The sequence below is a fragment of the Equus asinus genome, chromosome 10 (genome assembly GCF_041296235.1).
Source record: "Equus asinus isolate D_3611 breed Donkey chromosome 10, EquAss-T2T_v2, whole genome shotgun sequence".
In the NCBI taxonomy this organism is placed as follows: Eukaryota; Metazoa; Chordata; class Mammalia; order Perissodactyla; family Equidae; genus Equus; species Equus asinus.
Window position 1 is genome coordinate 8301667 of NC_091799.1, and position 21077 is coordinate 8322743.

The 21077-nt window shown below is 46.1% G+C and overlaps 1 long non-coding RNA gene across 3 annotated transcripts in view; it reads left to right on the forward strand.

Moving 5' to 3' along the window:
- The first annotated feature begins 3363 nt into the window (after positions 1–3363).
- The window catches only part of LOC139046312 (uncharacterized), a 30824-nt gene continuing 13110 nt past the window's right edge, over positions 3364–21077 (forward strand). Inside the window, exons 1-6 of one of the 3 annotated variants that reach the window (XR_011506159.1) lie at positions 3364–3697; positions 4110–4254; positions 6047–6129; positions 11884–12095; positions 12262–12452; positions 20206–20285. This is a non-coding gene — a long non-coding RNA (uncharacterized lncRNA). The remainder of the gene's footprint in view (positions 3698–4109; positions 4255–6046; positions 6130–11883; positions 12096–12261; positions 12453–20205; positions 20286–21077) is intronic. The other 2 variants (XR_011506157.1, XR_011506158.1) reach the window with 2 other exon arrangements.

Genomic DNA, 21077 nt, shown 5'->3' on the forward strand with positions numbered 1-21077 from the left:
GTCATCTCTTGGAGGATACAGATTAACGTTGTAAGCAAAACAAGAAAATACTCAGTTTCCAAAAAATTTTTGCATCTATAATAACATCTATTCCTTATAAATATCCAATACATTACACAAAAGGGAAATTGTAACCCCCACACTTTGGATGAGGAAACGAATTAAGTGATTTAGCCAAGGTCAATTACCTTATTTTTGTTCAGTAGCTTCTCCATTTCCTAGTCTTCCATGATCAGTGTTCAGAAAAGAACTTTGAGTCTGCTTTCCCTTTTGATTATTACTTCCCTACTATGGACAACAATAACACCTATAGTTTACTAAGCAGGCACTGTGTAAGCACTTTGCATATATTCAATTTTTCATTTAATCCTCACAACTCAGGGAGGTAGATACATCCTCCTTTATATATATGTGAGGAAATAGCTCCCAGGAATCAAGTGACCTGCTCAGGTCACTCACCTACTAAGCAGAAGGCCTAGGACCAGCCCCTGACTCTAAATCTAGTGCCATTAGCACTTATCATAACACATCAAATCTGTCAGCATTTTACTAAGCACACCTACATTCATTAGGAAGTGGGATGGGCACCCACCAGCAACTCCCCCTGCAGAGGTCTGGAGATGACAAGAGCCAGGGAAAGGAGGAGGTGGTGATAGGAGGTGACAAGGTACAGGCAAAGGTGAAGATGAGTAACCTTCTCCCAACTGCTCCATCTCAGGTTGCAGAAGAGTTCCTCATGGTCACCTGTACTCCAAGGGGTCTTATTTCAAAGAAAGTATGGGGGGAAGTAAGCTTTTATTTAAGAGGTTGCAGCAATTATTTTCGCAAATAATTCTCATAAAAATGTTAGGAGATGGGACCCAGCTTCCTCCCACCTGCCAGCCATGGAATAGGGAAGAAAGTATTAGACACTCAAGCTTCTCCATGGTCCAATCTTTAGCCTCCTCTCCAGCTTCATCTACCCTCATACTCTGTTTTACTTGATGCTTCAATACAGCAGCATCCTTACCGTGCTGTCACATATCACTGTACATTCAGTCATGTAGCTCACTGTCTAGTTCAACCTTCCTTCCCTTCCCTTGGCGAACTCTCACTCATTTCTCCACATTTCAGCTCAGCCACCATATACTTCAGGAAGTCTTGCTCAACAACCGAATTGAGAACTCCCAGAGGACACCTCCTCTGTGTTCCCCTATCCTACCCTCAGTGCTTACCTCGCCTCAACATTTCCCTTATTACGTGAGATTATCTCACACCAGAGATACAAGCAATATTATCTCCTTAAAACCTCACTCATACCACATCACTCTGGCCCATAAAGTGCTTCAAGAGGAATCCTATGGAAGGTAAGAGAACATATAGGCCCCATGCTCTGGCCTTTAAGGCCCTAAATGGCCTGGTCCCTGACCTTCTCTCCAAACTCCTCCTTTGTCCTTGCTTACTGTCATGCCACTGTCTGTTTTCAGATCCATCACCCTGCCAAACCCTCTCATGCCTTAAGACTTATTTCCTCAGCTCTTAGCACAGTTGTTCCTTTTTATTCTCCAGGGCTTTGTTTGAAAGTTGCCTTCTTACAGGCACCTTCCATCTCCACCTCTAGAACTGTCATCCTTTCCCATTGTTCCCTATTTCTTTTCTTCACTGCAACCACGGAATTTTATAATTAAGATATTTATTGACTTATTCATTTATTGTTTTCTTGTTATTTAATTCTCTAATTTAGTGGAAAACACACCCTCAACTCTTCATGCTCCTGGAAAGCGCAATCCAGACTTTTTAATCTGTATCCTTCCAGAGTGTTTGGTGCACTGTTACATCCTCAAATGTGCCAAGTAAATGAATGAGCAAGCAAAGTTCAGGAATGACACGAAGAGAGGGAATTACAAAATAGCAGAGATGTAAAGAAATTAAATATTAGTGTTAGTTTCCATAATAACTTGCATTGAGGGAACTCTGAGTGCTTTAAAAATATTAATTTACACTCTGTTCACAGGAAGAACTCATTATCTCTAACTTACGAGCAAAGAAAGTCAGCCAAATGAAGCGACTTTTCCAAAAGGAATATAATGCATTAAATAGGGAGCTTGGTCTAAACTCTGAATAGCTTTATTTTATACCCTGTCTTGTTCCCAAAGGATTTTCGATGGCTTTGAAAGACACAGACAGTTACACAATTTAGAGTGTTCACAAAAACAAAACAAGCCAGTTGCTCAGGAGAAGCACGATTATTCCTGGTACAAGGTCTGAAAGAAACTTCTTTCTTGGGTCCACACAAAGGGCATCAAACCACATCCTCAATCACATCCTCCAGGCAAGGAAGCAGTGGGGCTCACGGGGTTGTTTGCGGCACTCCTCAGTGTGGGCCGATGGCGCGGGGCCAAGGCTCAGATCCACAGAGCAATTCTCCAAGGAACCAGATCAAGACAGCCCAGGTGTGCAATTCTCTGATGGCCTGTCTTAATCCAAAAAGAACATCTGGAGATTCTGGAGGAATCATTTAACAGCACACTCTTCATACGCTGGGCTCCGTGAATTTTAATTTTCACCCAAAAACTTCTAATAAGTACTACCTAACAGTGAAATTGAAAGTGACAAGCATCTGGAACACGGTCAATGTTGTGTAACAATGAAGATTTCCATCTGATTTATCAGTCAGATGACCTGGGGAAGGGTATATTAGCTAAGGTGTAGGTTAAGCTGTTCTAACAAAGAGACCCCAAAATACAGTGAACTAGATAAAACCAAACTAACATTTTGGGCAAAAGCACTGGGAACTTCTGGTCCTGTTGCCTGTGTTAACTAGGCCAAGAGGCCCATGGTGGGTAAGGAGGTCCTGTGGACCCACTGAGTGGGGCCTCAGAGAAGGGGCTTAGGGGGTCACTTACCGGGCTTCTGCATTTCCTGTCTATAGTGTAGGAATTAGCTGTCTGCTGTGATGTTTCCTCCTTTTAATACTATGGCTGGGGCTGTTCTTCTATGAGGCATGACCAAAGTGTAGACTCCTCAGCCGGGAGTTCTCCACTGTGAGGGTTCCAGCAGCCCGACCAGATGGAGGGGATGGAGGAAAGGTGGCTTTGAAAATGCAAGTTCCACCTACCCGGGTCCCAGTATTTCCATTTTAGCCACTGAGATTTTATCAACCAGGGAGATTTTGCTGGGTTTCAAGCTGCCTCAGGAGCCCTCAGGAGCCGGCCTCAGGCGCCATTAATTAAACCCGCTTTAGCCCGGCAGCATGGCTGCAGGGTCAGAGTGTGGAGGACGCCGGGAGGAAGGGGAGGGTCATGAAGGAGGAAGGGGAGGGCCGTGAAGGAGCGCAGAGCGTGGTGGGCGTGGGGAGGGGCGGGGGAGGGGCGTGAGGGGAGGGGCTTGAAGGAGCGCAGAGCGTGATGTGATATGCGTGGCGACTGGCATGATGGAGGAAACGGTGGATACACCGGTGCTTTCCTAAGCGCTATAAGCAGCAGTGACTGTGACTCCTTTCAGCCCTCAGGCCATGGAGCATCCGGTCTGCTGCTGCAATTTGCGCTTGCCCTGAATCTTTGGGGTGGGGCTTTCAGCCTGGGTGAGGCGTGAAGGGGGCGTTCCTGACGCCACAGGCGTCCAAGTCTTATGGCAGGCACCACTGTCACGCTCAGACTTCTCAGGCTTCGTCTCAGGTTCGCCTGCTGTCTCTATGGGGCGGCTGTGGACTCTTCAGGTGGGTCGGACTCACTTTGGGGGGGTCAGAGCTGGGGTGGGGTGAGCACAGCTCAGCAGGCAGGGGATGAGGGGCAGGGTGGGGGATGGGGTAGAGGGTTCTGTGGCCATTTGGGGTCTCCTGGAGTGACCATATACAATTGAGAGGCTTCTGTTACCTGTTATCAGATGCATAGGACTAAACTAAATGATAACAGATGCTTGGAGGTCCCAGAGAAAATTGACAATGGAAGCCTCACTGTAGGTGGGGCAGGCTAGGGCCATCCTTCTGTATAAAAGTATCAGGGAACGTTGGGTTGTGTTTCTGGACCATCTGTCCTTCTACCTTGTAGTGAACACAGGGAATGTGTACAGATAAGAGACAGAGGCTGCACCTGCCGATCCGTGTTCTCTAAATCTGTTCCATTCTGCAGAATGGTCAGCATGGCTTCATTCAACTAACATACTTCTTACTTATGTGTATTGAGTGTTTGATGCAAAAGAAGTGCTTTGCAAATTAGCTCATTGGATCCGTCAACATTTGTAAGAGGTTGTTAAACCATTTCACAAAGGAGAAAGGTAAGGTTCCTATAGGGGAAATGTTTACACATAATCACAGTTATATGTCACAGGCAATTGATATTGCCTGCTATGTGATGAGTCTGTGATTCACTTTAAATTGGTGAGGAGAATCTAGTTATGTGTTCTTAAGTTGACAACCAATAAACTGTAGTAAACGCGCCAGTCTGTAAATGAGATTTACCATATTTTGGGGAAATGTCCAGTTTATTTCACATTGCACATCATGTGATATTCCTTTATAATGAAGCTAGTATGTATTAAGGCTGTGTACAGACTGTATATACGTTTGCGGTTATGCAAGAATAACACATGCCAGATCAGCACAGGGAAGCATTTGGCTAGAACCCCAAAGGACTTGAGCTTTCTATACCTACAGCCTCATTTCCCCAACTCTATCATGTCAACTTTCTGCCCCTGGACTCTGGTAGAGATGTCCCTGTCTGAACCAGAATGTCCACAATGTTTTAGGAATCAGCGACCTTCATGGATATGGTTCTGGGTTTCACCCAGGAAGAATAGGCCTTGGTGGGCGCATCCTGGCAAAAGCTACACAGAGATGTGATGCTGGAGAACATCATTCATCTTCTCTCTGTTGTTGAGTCTGTCAATAAGGATTTATTTACTCAACAAGTATCCAGAGAAGTTTCCACATATCATGCTCCCCTCAGCTCTCATTTTTATTCTTTCATAACACAACTACGAGTGGGTAATTCTGTTTATTGATTTAATGACATGTAGTTTGCCCCTTCACTAGAATATAGTCTTCTTGACCACAATTTTATGTCTTTGTTGCTGCTCTATTGCCAGCACCCAGAACAGTGCTGAAAACTCAATGGGGTTTTTTTTAATAACTAAAAAATAAGATTAAACAATTCCTAAGTAATTTTTCTGTTCTAAGCAGTAAGCCCAAAGTTTGAGGCCACAGTAGAAAAAAACACCAGGCAACATAAATTTAGGTTATTCTGGATTAACTAGAAACATTTAATTCCTCGTTTGTTGAAAACACTGGGAATCTTTACTCTGTGAGCTTGCTCGTGCACATCCACGAGTTCCTCAGTGCTTTTGGCTTGGTGTCACGGTGTTCCTCCTGCTCTGCTCAAGGACTTCCAAGGTTTTCTTCAATGCTCACTTAGTTGTTCATGCGATCCTGTCCTTGACTTGAGGAATATGTATGGTTCTTAAAACACAGTTCAAAATTCAAGTGGCTTTTTCCCATGAACAGGGTGGCAGCTCTGCAAATAAGACACAATTTCCCATTGGAGCAAGGAGAGGAGTTGTGGAGGGAAGAAAGGGGATTCCCACAAGGCCTGAGGCTGGCTAAGCTCTAGGCATGTGTGTTCACTATGAGGAGAAGCCTAGTCAGTGAGGGATCAGGACCTTGGTAATGCCGACTACAGATTTCCTTAAGTCCATGGTCTTTTCAGGAAAGTATGGGAATCCAGTGGGGGAAAAATCCTCAATGTTGTCAATATTCCTAGCATTTATCAATGTCTTTTATTCATAGTTTATGTCCTCATTGGATTGAAAGTTTCATATTGTGAACTTTGCCCTCATCCCTTCCCCTTGATGATTTCTTCTCTCATAACCTTACCAAAATCTGTCTTAGTTTTCTCTTCAATCTTGAAAACATTTTGTAATTGACAGTGCCCTAAAACATGTTTCTAGACATTAGTGCATTGCTCCATTTCACATTCTTGCCCTGTGTAAGGGTCAATATTTGCCTTGCATGCCGTACAACACTTTGGTTCCCTAATGCCTCTTGAGAAATTTATTTTTTAATTGACTTTAGGCAGGAGAAGTAACCTTTAAAACCAAGAAATGGTACCTATACCAAATATCTGCAGGAAGGAGCCATCTAACTGCACAGTGATGGTAAGTTTCTTGGGTTGAACCCTGGTCCCCTACATTAGAGGCCTGGGAATTGGATGATTACTAGTAAAGCACAATAACAGGACTATAATTTGAGATGGGAGTAAGTGCCATCCCAGCGGAAAGTTTTGCATAATTTTAATTTAGGAAGGATATTGACCTGAGCTCAGAGCTATAACCTGAGTTCTTATAAAAGGACAATTGTATAAACATGGCTCAAATATCTAGTCTATGAAACACAATGAAGTTACAAAATTAACCAACTGTACAGTTGAGGTGTTATAAAGAAGAAATCTCTGGGCTGGTCCAGTGGCACAACAGTTAAGTTCACACGTTCCACTTCAGTGGCCCAGGCTTCACGAGTTTGGATCCCCAGTGCAGACATGGGACCACTTGGCAGGCCATTCTATGGCAGACGTCCCACATACAAAATAGAGGAAGACGGACACAGATATTAGCTCAAGGCCAGTCTTCCTTAGCAAAAAGAGGATTGGCAGCAGATGTTAGCTCAGGGCTAATCTTCCTTAAAAAAAAAAAAAAAGAAGAAATCTCAATGCATGCAAGAGAGTAACACACCGTGCATATGTAACTTACATGAGGAAGGTTTTTAACCAGGAACTATGACTGACTGATTAGCCTAGAATTCATACATAGAGAAAAGAACAAATGAACGTCTGTGGGCAGTCTTTTAAGTGCCTCTTAGCTCCTCCAATAAGCAGAAATCTCACATTGGGGAAGAACCCATTGAACAGAACTAGTGTGAGATGTTTTCACTCACAGGTTCACAGTGACTTAACATATGTGAAGTCACGTGGGCCCAGGAGGCCCACCTCTGTAAGCTGTTGGACCAACTGAGGCAGCAAAGCCATGAGGAAGCACTGAAGTTTCACCTGGAAAATACCCAAGATATTCTCCAGAACATGAAATACTGGTAGGCAGGCCAGATTCAAAAAGACAGAAGGGGATGGCCTGAAATCCATAATTAAGATCAGATGAAGCCTGCTTAGGAGCCCAGGGGTGTGCCCAGGAAGTTCAAGATGAAAATCTTGCCTCTAACTTTGGAGAATGTTGTGGACTTTGCTGCTCTGTTCTCAGCCAACTCAGAAGGTTCCAGGGAGGATTTTGATCAGAATAGCTTATGGAGGGAGGTTTCAAGGTCATGTAATTTAAACAAGTGCAGTCAAAGAGATGGCTGTAAGTGAGGAAAGCAGGGCTCCTGGAGTGGTGAGAGTCACTAGGACAGATGGGAGAGATGGGGGGCTGGGGAGGGTGTGGGTGCACCAATGATGCACTCCTCGGGTCCCCAAGATGCCAGATGTCTGGGAAGCAGCTGCCACCATGGCCTTTACCACTGCAGCCACCGCCAGTGCCGTTTCCCCAACCACCAAGAACACCACCACAGTAGGCTGGACAGGGAAGTAAGAAGTAGGTTCCAAATTCACCACTGTGGTCTCAAATCTGGACCTGGGAATGTTGTGATTGGGTCTGATAGGAGTCGTTGGGCAAGAGGAATTACCCTGAGGCAGGGGCATGAAGATCCCTGAACTCCTCTCCAAGTGTCATTTGTTGTATTTGAATCTGTTGAGCTGAGGTGGATTCCTGCCCCAGAGGTGACCAGAGTCAGCCCAATCCACATGCCACACCACAGGGGGCGCCAACCGACCCAATGCATTCCAGGAGGCTGTGGGACACCACCCCCGCTGCTGGTGCCCTTGCACTGGCTGCTGCCACGTTCATCATCCTCCCTCGGGAGCCCGGCCTGGGCTGGGGGGGGCCCAAATGTGGAAGGGCTGAGACACAGTTTGGGCACACTAGCTTCCTGGAAGCCTCCTGCTCCAACCAGGCTGATGACAACTGCCAGGGTACTTTCAGGTCTCAGGGCCCTTTTCCCCATGCTAGACCCCAGACAGAGACTCATCCCAGGAAGCTGGAATGGCTGGCCTCCTTCAGACAAAGCAGGCTCCTCCAGAGGATACACCTCTCCCTGTGCCCTGCCACAGTGCACCCAGAGAGATGGCCAGGGCAAGGCCTGTCTTGGACCTTAGTCATGGATTTCTCTCAAGAGTAGAGCTCTGGGCAGCAGGAGGGCATGGCTTTAGTGACTCCAGAGTGAAGGGAGGTGCCTGCCCCTGGAAGGGCAGGCCTGCCAATTTCCCCACTATTTCCGCAGGGGGCGTGGCATGCCTAATGTGGCCAAACTCCTTTGGCTAGCATTCCTGAGCCCTGTTGACTTGTCAAACATTTACTGCTCCCTGTGTTGAAAAGCTCCTTCCTGATGGGAGGCCTTGTTCTGTCAAACAATAAAGGAGGCACCGGATGACCAGCATGCAGGAGGGATAGCCTTGCCCTGCCCCCTGGCTCCTGATGGGCAAAGAGGGGCAGAAAGCTATTTTCAAAGGATGGGAGTGGGACCTGAGCAGAAGGGGAGACGGGGATGTGAGACACAGTTGTAGAAGTTGGGAATCCCAGTTCACCAGCAGCTGCACCCGGCCACCACCAGTGGGCTCCCCCACACTTTCAGTGCCACAAGGACCTGTCCCTCAGCAAGCCCAAGGGCCTTTCTGAGGCCAGTCACCTTTGCTGTGCATGCGTAGATAGAAAGAAGGGTTTTCCCTCCATGGAGTGGGGCTTCCAGAGTGCTAACAGTCAATAAGACCCATGGGATTTGTCAGTCAGTTGGGGAGGGGCGGGTGCACCCACCATCCTCTCTTCATTTCCCTGAGATCCTAGATCTGGTGAGAGTCGCTTGAGATTTCCATGAAATTAGTGGAGTTCTCACTGTGTTGTAGGCGATCTTGTTGAGGTAATGGCTGGCCTCTGTGATATCAGGTCTCGGTGAGGTCAGAGGGGGGTCTCTATAATGTCACTAGAGGTCTCTTGGAGGTCATGGGAGTTCTTTGTGTGTTCAGGGAGTTCTCTGTGAAATCAGGAGACCTCAGTTTGAGGGAAGAGGGGTTCACTATGAGGTCAGTGGAGGTCTCTGGGTGGTCAGACAAGTCTCTGTGTGGGCATGGGATGTCTCTGTGTGGTCAAGGGGAGTGTCTAAAGTGTCAGGGGATGTCTCTGTTAGGTCAGCTGAGATCTCTGTCTGTCAGTGAGGACAGAAGGGGCCTCTATGACGTCAGAGGTGGTCTCTGTGAGGTCACGGTGTTACCAAAATCAAAGTGGCTTGAATGCTTGCGAGTTAAGTTGGCATGAGCACACTAAAGCTATTTGGGAACATAAACCTTCCCTCATTTGTTTGTCTTCCACCCCTTGACTATTGGGGACCACTGAGAACGCTGTGTAGTAGCTTCCCTCACTTCATCTGTAGTAAGTTCACAGAAGGTGTCAGTTCACACGAGAGCAGTGTGGAAATTAATGGTAACTAGAGAAGCTCTCCTGATGGAGTGGCCATTTTTGCAGCTGCAGCTGCCACGTTATGTCCTTTGAAGGGCTTTACCATGGATCCCAGCTACTTTCTTGGAGACCTGTACCACTTCTAACAGTTTAAGCATCTCTGGCCCATGTTTAACGTCCATGATTCACTCTGGAGACCTCTGTGGCTGGAGGTCACTTCTGGGCAAGCATGGCTTAAAGACCCATTGGAATCAAGGAGAAGGGCAGCAGAGTTTAAGATATGACAGGATATTAAAGAAATCTGAAGGGAATCTGGCATCATATCTTGATAATGAAGTATTCTATTTCGGGATAGCCAGAGGCCTCATCAGTCACTGGTAGACTAGAGAATTGATGTAGGAGTCCAAACCCTCATAGGTAGGTCCATAGCCAATTTTTTTGCTTTCTTGAATAACAAGCAGATGGCAGCTACTGCTCTGAAGCTTGGGGGCTAAACTTTAACCAGTGTGTCCATCTTGCCCCATTCAAAAGCGTCTGTTTATGATCGCAAGTTTATCAGAGAGGCTGATAGCCATGCATCCAATGTAAAGAATCCAAAGAAGAAAGAACAGAGCCATTCCTTTAGACACATCGTATTCCTTCCTGGTCAAGAAGCTGAACATACTTAACTCACGTCTGACTCTATCCTCCTGGGGATAGAATCACACCCCGCAGGATTACCCTTCTCCCCGCCCCCATTTTCCATGCCAATTGCAAGTTCGGGTCGTGACCTGTGCTCCTGACAAAGTGGCCGCGAGACCGCAGGTTCCCACCACCCCCTCCTTGGGTTTGAGGGCTCTGATAGAGCGGCTCACACAACTCGGGAGAACCTCTCCCTTCTGAACAGCCACAGGGAAGAGGGGCATAGAGCAAAACATGTGTGGCAGGGAGGAGGAGCTCCCGGGGCCTCTCTGGGTGTGCCACTCTCCCCGAACCTCCACGTGTTCGCCAACGCAGCAGCTGTCTGAGCACCGTTCTTTCGCAGTCTGACGGAGACTCCATCGCCTGGGCATAGTCGATTGCGGTCATTGGCCGTTGGCTACTCAGCGCAACCTTCAACCCCTCTTGCCCCCCCCCCCCGTCCCCAGGGGTGGGGACGGGGACAGGGACGGGGACGGGCCTGAAACTTCCAAGGCAAGAATCGAATCACACAGTTGGTTTCCCTGGCACCCAGCCCCCACGCTTAGGGCTTCTCCAACACTCACCTCGTTAACACCAGTTCAGGTGGCGTTGAAAGGGGCTTGTTAGGCATAACACCAGACAAACCACTTCGCCTTTCTGGCTCTGGACTCGTTTCAGGAACTGAGCCCTAAAGTAATTCTCCTAACCAAAGATGCGCCATGTGGCTCTCGTATGGGCAATCCCAGGACTTTTAGGCGCTCGCTGCCAGAAACCAAGGGAAGACATTTACTGTTATAGCCCCAGGAGCGCACAGCATTGAGAGCACTAAGGTCTCGAGCAAAGCTAGATTCCCCTGTTCTGAAAACTTCCTGATTCCGGGAAAGCTTCCTCTTTCTGGCTTCTGGCTTCAAGGGGCATATGTTTCACCCGGGGCCAGCCACCTACCTGCTTCCGTTTTACCTTTCCTGGCGTGGCACCGGCTGCTCACTCCACCTGTCCTTGGGCCCATAGTTCCGAGTTAGCCCTGCTTGAATCATGTAGGGGAATCTCTCGCTTCTCAGGGGCTGCTGTATCCTGCAAGAGGGCCATCAGCTCACCTCCCCCACTTTTTGGTGCTTGGAGCTTGGTTTTCTCCTGTTCCCAGCCTGTGGAGGCCCCTAACTCACAGAGCTCGTCCCTCCCTAGAAGGGGGTGGGGAACGGGGCATTCTGGTACACACAGTGAGGAATCCTTCAGCAGTTTGGACCCTGTTTCACAGGTCCAGGGCTCCAGAAATCTTCTGGTCTCTCCCTTTCCTGAGACCTCCTTCAGTTCACACTTTCCTTCAGAAAGCTTTCCCTTGTGGGCATTCCACACCAAGAACACGGCTCCACTAGGGAGCAAAGATTCAGCCTGCTCTCCTCCTTCCTGCCGAGGTCACCGGGCCCTCCCGGAGCCAACAGGGGGAGGGGGCTGTCCTTCAGCCCCATCACGTCTCATCTGTGGTCAAGGGAAACTGCCACGGCTCGGTCTTCTTCGATCCCTTCCCTCCCTGGTGACGGTTCGGACAATCCTGCCACCAACGCCCTTCCTCTTGGCAGTCCGCACACCGATTAGCCCCCGACATTGCAGGTGGCCTCCTGGCCCCTCGGTGGGGGCTGGGGTTACTCACCCATGGCATATGTCCCCTCTCCCTCAGGTTACCTTGAGGAGACTGGCGGGCCACAGCGAGCAAGGCAGCCTGCCTTTTCCTCTTCTTGTCTTCCTTTGCATCCTCAGCTTCAAGCCGGTTATGGAGCACCCTCCGTGCAGCCACTCGTAGCTGTGCAGGACTGGTAGCAGGATGGATCGCCAACTTTTGGAGTTTCCCACGGGTGTCTGGAGCACTTCTGAGATCTGAAATACGGATTCAGGATCACTGTACTGCCCCGGGCCTCCAGGTCCCAGTTTGTGTATCACCTGAGGCAGTCCTGCGGCCTCTGGAACAAAATGTGTGTGTGTGTGGCGGGGAGGGGGGGCGGGGAGGGGCGGTGTGGCTTTCCCCAGGGCCCCATTGGACCTGTCTGAATTTAGGCCATTTAATGGGTGGCCGGCTTACTCTTTTCATGGCTTTCAGAAGCAGACCCCGAAAATATCCTCCCTTTCCTCCATCCCCAGGATCATTGGGATTCCACCCTGCCTCGCTCTCTGGCACAGCCTGTCCACCATGCCTGTGGATGTCCGATCCTGGGTCATCTGCCTTACCCGCTTGTTCCCTGGCTTTGAACGGAACGGACGACTTTGCCTCAGGCATGCTAACCTTCTCCTACAGAAGCCCACAATTCGTATGGGGCAAGAATTCATATGGAGTGAGTATAATAATATTGCTAATAAAGTTATTTTTATTATTAATAGCTAACAATTATATAGTGCTTCCTATATTCCAGGCAATCTTCTAAGTGCACTCTAAATATTAACTCTTTGAATCCTTGAAAATCCCCCATGAGGTAGGTATTATTTCTTTCAAATGAGGAAACTGAGGCACCAGAGAGAGGCTAAAACCAATATGTAACTGATAAATGAATTCATCGATAAGGCTGAGTAAAATGCAGGCTCTCTGTCTTCGGAGTCTTGGCTCTTGATACTCTATACCTGTGCTCCTGCAAGTCCTATGAAACTCAGAAGCTTGTATGATGGTGGTGAGGCACAGAGGCTTTAAGCAAACTGCTGAGTTCCACAGCTGACTCCACCCTTGGCTTGGTACTGAAAACAGTCCTGGATTTGAGAAGCTCAGTATCTACTGCCCTCTCCTCTAGGACCCAGTAGAGGTGGGGGATACAGATGCAAATATGGGGAGGCTTTTAAGTTCTAGGGGCAGGTTGTATCCAAAGAAGCTCAGGGCCTGCAGGTAACTTCTCCTCTCCAGTTTAGCACCTCCCCTACCCCTTCAGCCCCCGTCCATGCAGAAAGGCAGCATGAGCCTGGAATCACACAGGCCTCGATGGAAATCCTGGCTCTGAAATGCACTGGCTTTGGGTAACAACTTAGGCTTCATGATCAAGAAGGTAAAATCAGAGGAAGATGGTGCTGTTGAATGAGCATCCCAGCAGCTGAGTTAAACGGTAACCAAAATGACTGCCTGACTCAGGGGCATAAGGCTTTAATGCACACACACTTCACATGTCCCAGGCACAGGCTAGACATTCTACACGGCTCATCCCTTTTCATACTCCCAATAGCCCCGGGAGTTGTGTTGTTCTATACCCACGTCACAGGTGAATAAACTGAGGTTCAGAGACCTTAAGTAAGTTGTCCCAAAAGTTGGGCTGCTTTGAATCCTTGTTACCATTACGGGCTTAATTGTATCCTCCCAAAATTTATATGTTGAAGCCCTAACACTTAGCACCTCGGAAGGTGATTGTATTTGGAGACAAGGACTTTAATGTGGTGATTAAGTTACATGAGGCCATTAAGGTGGAGCCCTAATCCTGTCTGACTGGGGTTCTTGTAAGAGGAGGAAATTTGGAATCACAGGGAGACATCAGGAATGCGCTCACACAGAGGGAAGAACATGTTAGCACAGTGAGAAAGTGGCCATCCACAGGTCCCCTACTATCAGCACATAATCAGGAAGGGCAAAGAGGTTTTCTGGTGCCATTTTGTCCCGAGGCTTTATCTCATATTTCGTAACTCCTAGCAGCTCTGAAAAATAAATGTTATGAATGTGGAAATATCAATGGATCTGGGACTTTGTTGTTGCATTATTGTCATTTCTTGGAGGATCAGAAGATGTCATAAGCATAAGCCTGTCTCTCCTAAGAAGGCCTGGAAAGAAATTACAGAAAGTGTAGAAGGCAGGAGCTACTTCTACTATAGCTCATTTCCAGATTCGGGCTAATATCAGATCTTCATTGGATTATTAATGTTTCTTGAGAGTGCTGCTTCATCAAATTTCTCTTCCCTGCCTGGGCCTTCAGCAGCTGATACGGTCATCAGCTGTCTAGCTTGTGGCCCTGCATATCTATGCCTTACCTATTCATATGTCCAAAGTGACATGAAGCTCAGGAGGCCGTATTTTCTGATTTATGGTATGATTTTTGGAAAAGTTTTATGAGGTATAAACAAAGCAAACTAGTTAAAAATCTAACACTCATTTTTATTTGAAGAGAATAAAATCATATGCCATTAGAACTCCTCTGGAAAACCCAGGGCATATATCTCACAACTTGCTTGACTTTTTTTTTTAAAGATTTTATTTTTTCCTTGTCTCCCCAAAGCCCCCCGGTACATATTCTTAGTTGTGGGTCCTTCCAGTTGTGGCATGTGGGATGCCGCCTCAATGTGGCTGGATGAGCGGCGCCATGTCCACGCCCAGGATCCAAACTGATGAACCACTGGGCCACTTGCAGCGGAGCATGCTAACTTAACCACTCAGCCACGGGGCTGGCCCCCTTGCTTGACTTTTGATAGGCAAGAAGGAGATAGAAATTCTTACCAGTGGCTATCTGGTTGCTAGAAACAGAAACTTCCTTTTGTTAACATAAGCAAAACAAATATCTTTAAAGGCTATGGAATGACATATAAAATTGAGGGAAAATAGAACTTCAGGAAGCACCAGAACCAAAGAATAATGAGAGATACAGAGACGGAGACAGAGAGTGGGGGGGAAGGGAAGAAGGGAGGGAAGGATGGGTGGAGAAAGTGATAGAGTTAATTAAACAAGGTGGCCACAGCATAGGCTAAGGGAGGGGATGGGAGATTGACAGTAGTCCGTGATCCCAGAGAAGAATGTATTTATATACAAATGGAGGAAGGATACTGGACAAGCAAGTATAAGTGATTTTCACTAACAAAGCATTCCTAAAGTACTCATAAGCATTACATGACTCCCTGATTGTCTCATGCACAAGTATTGCTCAGTGAAATTCCTGCTTGGGGACTTCACCAAATGTCATCTATTTACACTCAACACCCATTTCCATCCCCTTGTACATTCTTTCTTGTGTTTCAGTACTTCCCATATTTGAGAGGGCTAAAAAGAACGTTTCCAAAACTCCCTTGATGCCACGGTTCTAGAATTGATTTAAGTTCCATCAATGTAATGCAGTTGCATGAGATTTGAAAGGCAGAAGGGGTAGTGAAGGGCAGCAGGGACATTTCGTGTATTTATTTTCCTGCATTAGTAGCAACTCCAGGCCCTGGCAGGCATCAGTTTTTCCCGTGGCCAAAAGGCACTTTGCACTGCCTACTCACCAACCTCATGGTCAGGGGCATGGAGACATCAGTCAGAATTTCCTGCAGTTCCCCCATCCCTGGTCTACATCTGCTGAGGCCTGACCCTGAGCCTGAGTCTAGCAGCAGACACCAAACTCCATTCTACTAGCCCTTGAAATAATTCTGTGGACGTCTAATTTCCTATAGTAAAGCCCTTTCTAGTGGAGATACTTAAAGTAGTTTCTGTTTCCTGCATTCACCCTGAATGATACAAGTATCAAAAAGCTCCTTCAGTATCAATTTAATTTCCAGCTTTATTGCACATTCTTTCAGTGCAATGATATGGTTCACCCATCTTATGGCTCCTTTCCTTGCACAGATGACAGAGTTTTCTTGAGTAATTGAGCAGAGCTTCCTCTGACTTGCCTACAGGTGAGTTCAGTTATTTTGTTCCTTGAGACCACTCCCATTTCCCAGAACTATTGTGGACTATGCTGCTTAGCTTCAGTGGTTTCCTTGTTGTGTTTCATCTCATTACTCCCAGAAATGTACACTAGGAGTGATGATTGCCTTGATGGCTGTTCTTTTAGGCAAGTTGGATCATAAAAGGCATACTTCTCCAAATATTATTATATCATGAAGCATTCTCTGGTGATAGCCCTTTGATAGGTACACTTATAGAAGAAGTTAGAGTTGGTATTATGCATTAGAATTTCAGTCACATAGTCCCTTGGATCTAGGAATCCCAAAGCTAGGGACTTATGTTACTGATATCTCACAAAAAATCCTCTCAGATTTACATATAAGTTTAGTGCAGGAATTGTTTTTGGTAAGTGTTTTTAAAAACGAAAACAGCAAAACGATCCTTCAGGGACCATTTAATTGAATTACAGTATATTCAATTGATAAAAGTATTCAGCTGTAAAATAACATGGTTGGCCCAATACAGGAAGATTTCCAAGATGTAATATTGAGTGAAATGGTAAGGATGAATTGCGCAAAATATTTAGCATTTAGCAAGTTTTAAGTATGACAGGTGAGAAAATATGCATTGGTGTCAACTACACATGAACTGTTCACTAATTCCCCTTGGGATCAAAATACAAGGTTCTGAGAGTTTAGAGTGGCGGGGTGGTATATCATTTTGTGTTTCAGTGGAGAAAGAGAAACATTACCAGGTATTTCAAACAGAGGGAATTTACAACAGGGGATTGTTGGTTGGCTTTGCCAGGATTGGACGACTGAGAATGAGGGTATTCATTTCCTAAGGCTGCTGTAGCAAATTACCACAAACTTGGAGACTTAAAATAATAAGCATGAATGAAAAAAGAGAATGAAATATACAAAAAGAAGTGTATATGAGACATATAGGAAATGCTGACAATACCCAGTACACATGTAATCAACGTTTCAGAAGGACAGGAGGAAGAGAATGGAGCTAAAGCAATATCTGAAACAATTATGGCTGAGAAATTTCCAAAAGTCATAGAAGACTTCAAGCCACAGATCCAAGAAATGCTATGAATTCTCATGAAGACAAATACAAAACATTTAGATCCCACCAAACATGGTATGGTCTAAGGTCTAAAGGGGTATTTCACAATAAGGAAGTGTGGGCCCAACTTTGCATCTCTTCATTGTGGGGCCTGTGAGTGAGGGAGAGGAAGAAGCAGCAATCATGGAGCAGGGCTATAGCGTGGCTGCTGATGGGGGATAATTAGGAGGGAATGAAGGTAGCCTCAGAGGCTCATTGATCCCCTCAAACATTGCTTGAAGACCTGTAACTCAAGATTTGGCAGAAAAATGGCTAAGAGTTTGCCTTCCCTTTTATCAAGGAAAAAAATACCTATAGTAAGTCTTACTTACAACTACTTATACAAAGGGACAGAAAACCCAACTCAGTGGGTATAGACAATGAAGATATTTTGTTTTATGTAAGTGCAAAGTCTGGCAGCAGCAAGCCTTACAGGTGTGGGTTTATCTAACCATTCAGGTGTCAAAATCAAGGATCTGCTTTCATTCTGGCTCTCTGTTCTGCTTTACTTGGTGTTGGCATAATCTCTAGGCTCTACGTGGTAGTCCTCCAACTTCTCCAGGTGGGCACTCCTCTGCAATAGCAAAATAGCCATGGCAGCTATGTCATCATATCTGTACAGCTCCCTCTTTTGGTAGGTCCTTCTAGGAAGGAGAGAACCTTACTAGCTAAGAAATTATAGCAGATGTCTCCTCTCACCTCTGAGGCTCAGATTGAGTCTTATGCCCATCTTTGAACCAAGATCGTGATTGAGATACCACGTTAGTCTTCAACTAAGCAGAGACCAGGTTTAGAGTTGGAATTGGGGGTTAATACTACCAAACCACAGCACTGGCATGGGGGAAGAGTGGTCTCCACAAAGAAAAATATAGTTTCTAACAGTAGAAGTGGGTAATCACCAGAGGAGGAACAAATGCTGGAAGCCAAAACAAACAAACAAACAAACAAAAAATCAACTCAAATCACATGGCATGACACTTGACCCACTTCTCTTCCCTTTCCCTCCTGGGTTAGCTCGGCTCTCTTCTCAGCTGTTGCTTGAATGCACCAAACACCCCGCCCTTGAGGCCTTTGCTCTCCCCAGAGCTTTATCCTGGTATGCTCTTTCCTCAGACATTTGCTTGGCTTTCTCCCTTGTTTTTCTATTCACGGCTCTATTTAAATGTTGCCTCAGAGAGGCCTTTGGTGAATTCCCTATCAAAAATAGCAACTGCATTTCAATCTACCCCCATAATTGGCTTTGGTTGTGTTTATAGCATTTATCACTATTTGACATTATTTTATGTCTCTCTTTGCCCTCACCACTGGAACACACTCTCCCTGAGAATATTCCCTCGTGCTCATTGTTGTATCATGGTGCCTAAAACAGTGCCCAGCATGTAGTAAGCATTAAACAAATGTTTGTTGAATGAATGAATGAGTTAGAATCCAAGACCTAACCCCACTTCTGTAATCTTAAGCAGGGAACTGAAGCCTTTACTGCCTCTGTTACCTTATCTGTCAAATGGAGATGCTTTCTACCACAGAGCATTATTCTTCAAGTAAGAAAATGTGTGGGAAATGTCTGGCATGTACAGATCTTTGATATATATTATTCTCACACACACACACACACACACATATATATATATTCTCACAAAGCTTCATTCAGTGGACCCAATGAGGCCAGAATCCTTTATTTAAATCAGTTGTTATCGACCCTGGTGTCACTTTAGGATTACCGAGGGAATTCTTCACAAGTGCTGAGCTTGGTTCTCACCCTGAGTCTCTTATTTAATTGGCCTGGTGTGATGCCCAATCATTGGCAATTTTTAAAGCTCCCCAGCGGGGTCTAATATGCAGCCAGTGCTCAAGACCACTAGTTTCTAGTCATTGGTGGGCTGATGGCAGGGCTGGATGTGTAACCATCAGACTCATGGAAGCATTGTAAAACCTGGCCCTTCCAACACCTGGAAATCTCTAGAAGCCAGCTTGGCTTATTTTCTCCAGTACAAACCTTCAACTGGCAGACTACACAGATGATCCTTCCCACTGTGTTAGAAAGAAAAAACACCAGCTCTGCCTCAGATTTCTCAAATGATTTTTACATGTGCAAACCATGACCCGTTTCCACGCTTGTAGATGTTAGGGGGGAGAAAGGGAAGCTTAAAGGAGACCAGGGAGACTAGTGTGTATTTTCTCCTAAAGAAACTTTTAAAAGTGCAGAGGAACTGGCCTGGGACAGGGTCTAGGATCTAGATCTTATACTAACAGGGATGATGCATGTGAACAGTGCCCAGGACAATTCCTGGCCCATCGTAATTAGTGTTCAATTAAGCAAACTAGACTTGCCTAAGGTGTTATGATAATAACGACACAACGACAAACAATGAATCCTTTTTCTGAGCATCTTCCCTGTGTTAAGTATTTTAGGTAGGTAATTTTTTATCTCTACAACATTACGGTAAATCACTGGTTTTCTCCCCTTTCACAACTGGCAAAATTAGGATCTGAAAGCTTGCAGCTGGGAGAGGGAAGACTCAAGATTAGCATTCAGGGCTGACACCAAAGTTCATCTTCCTGCCTGTATACTCTATACTGTTTCTAGAATCCCCTTAACTCTCAAACTCTATGACTCGGAGCAAGTTGGACCTTTTTCACCTGCAGTAAACAGAAGGCTTTTCCTTCACTTAAAATAATGTAAGTAGTGATAAATGCTAGGAATACAACCGAAGCCAATTGTGGGGGTACTGGGTTAGAGATGCTGTTCAAACCTCATCCCATTCAGACCCTCTGACTATTGATAGGAGAGGGAAAGTGGAAGAGAGAGGTTTTGCCTGATCTTTGAGGCATACACCTGTGTGGAGAGAGGGGGCAGAAATGCCTGGTTTTCTGTTAAGAGGTAGGGCCATGGGAGGAAGCTGCTGCCCACTCCTCAAACTGTGCAAGTCCTCCTGATTCAGGGCAGTTCTACAGGCTCTTGTCTCTGCTTATCTGGAACTCTCTGCTCCTTGTGAACACCCACCATCACCTTTGCCTGGAAATTCCTATTCACCCTTTGGATCCACAGTTTAAGCGTCACTTCCTCCAAGAAGCCTCCTCTGGTTCTCCACCACTCCCACCCCTACAGTAAAACAAAATATTTTCACATCTTCTTTTGTTGTGTTTATGGCAGTTTGTAATTACATAATAATTTTGAGTAATTGTTTAGCGCCTACCTCCCCTTTGTCAGCTCCATCAGGGCAGGAACCAGATCTTTCTGATCTACCTCCATATCCCCATCGCCTAACACAGTGCCAAACACATAGAAGGGCCTCAACATTTTATTTGCCTGGCTGTAAGTGTTACAATGAAGAGACCAAACTTAACCCTTCCATTTTTTCTTTCTTTCTCAGGAAACAGAGGAAAGGGAACCTCTGCCACTCCACTTCAGCCTGACACTCCTGAGATGCCTCAAGGCACAACTAAACAAATGGTATGCACCTGGGTATGTGGAGCTTGAGGAAGAGCTTCACTTATCTTTCACCTTCTATTCTCTGATGCTGGGTAGGGTCCTCCTTTCTGGTTTTTTTTTTTTTCTGGTGTTGTTCATTTATTTTTTTAATGATTGGCCCTGAGCTAATATCTGTTGCCAATTTTTTGTTCTTCTTCTCCCAAAATTCCCCTAGCACATGGTTTTATATTCTAGTTGTAGGTCCTTCTGCTTCTGCTATGTGGATGCTGCTTCAGCATGGCTTGATGACATCCATTCCCAGGATCTGAACTGGTGAAGCCCTGGGCTGCTGAAGCAGAGCATGTGAACTTAACAATTCGGCCACGGGGCTAACCCCCCCTTCTTGGTTTTTGGTTTCCACCCACCACCGTGATGTCAGACTCTCTTTGACTTTGAGAGTCTCCTCTGGCAGAGAAGGGAGGTAGAAACCTCTTCAAGTGTGGGGTGGTTCCTGCCTTAGCTGATATCGCTGCAGAAACCTCTCTCCACAACCTGGTCATGGGCTTGGCACCTGCCGCAAGAAATTGGACCTGTAGCATGTGCAACGGTTCTGAAGCCTGTGACCAATCCTCCCACTGCCATCAAAATAAAGGGTGGTTCTGAGACCTATTTGAACATTTTTTTTTAAAGATTTTATTTTTTTCCTTTTTCTCCCCAAAGCCCCCCGGTACATAGTTGTATATTTTACTCATGAGTGCTTCTAGATGTGGCATGTGGGATGCTGCCTCAGCAAGGTTTGTTGAGCAGTGCCATGTCTGCACCCAGGATTCAAAC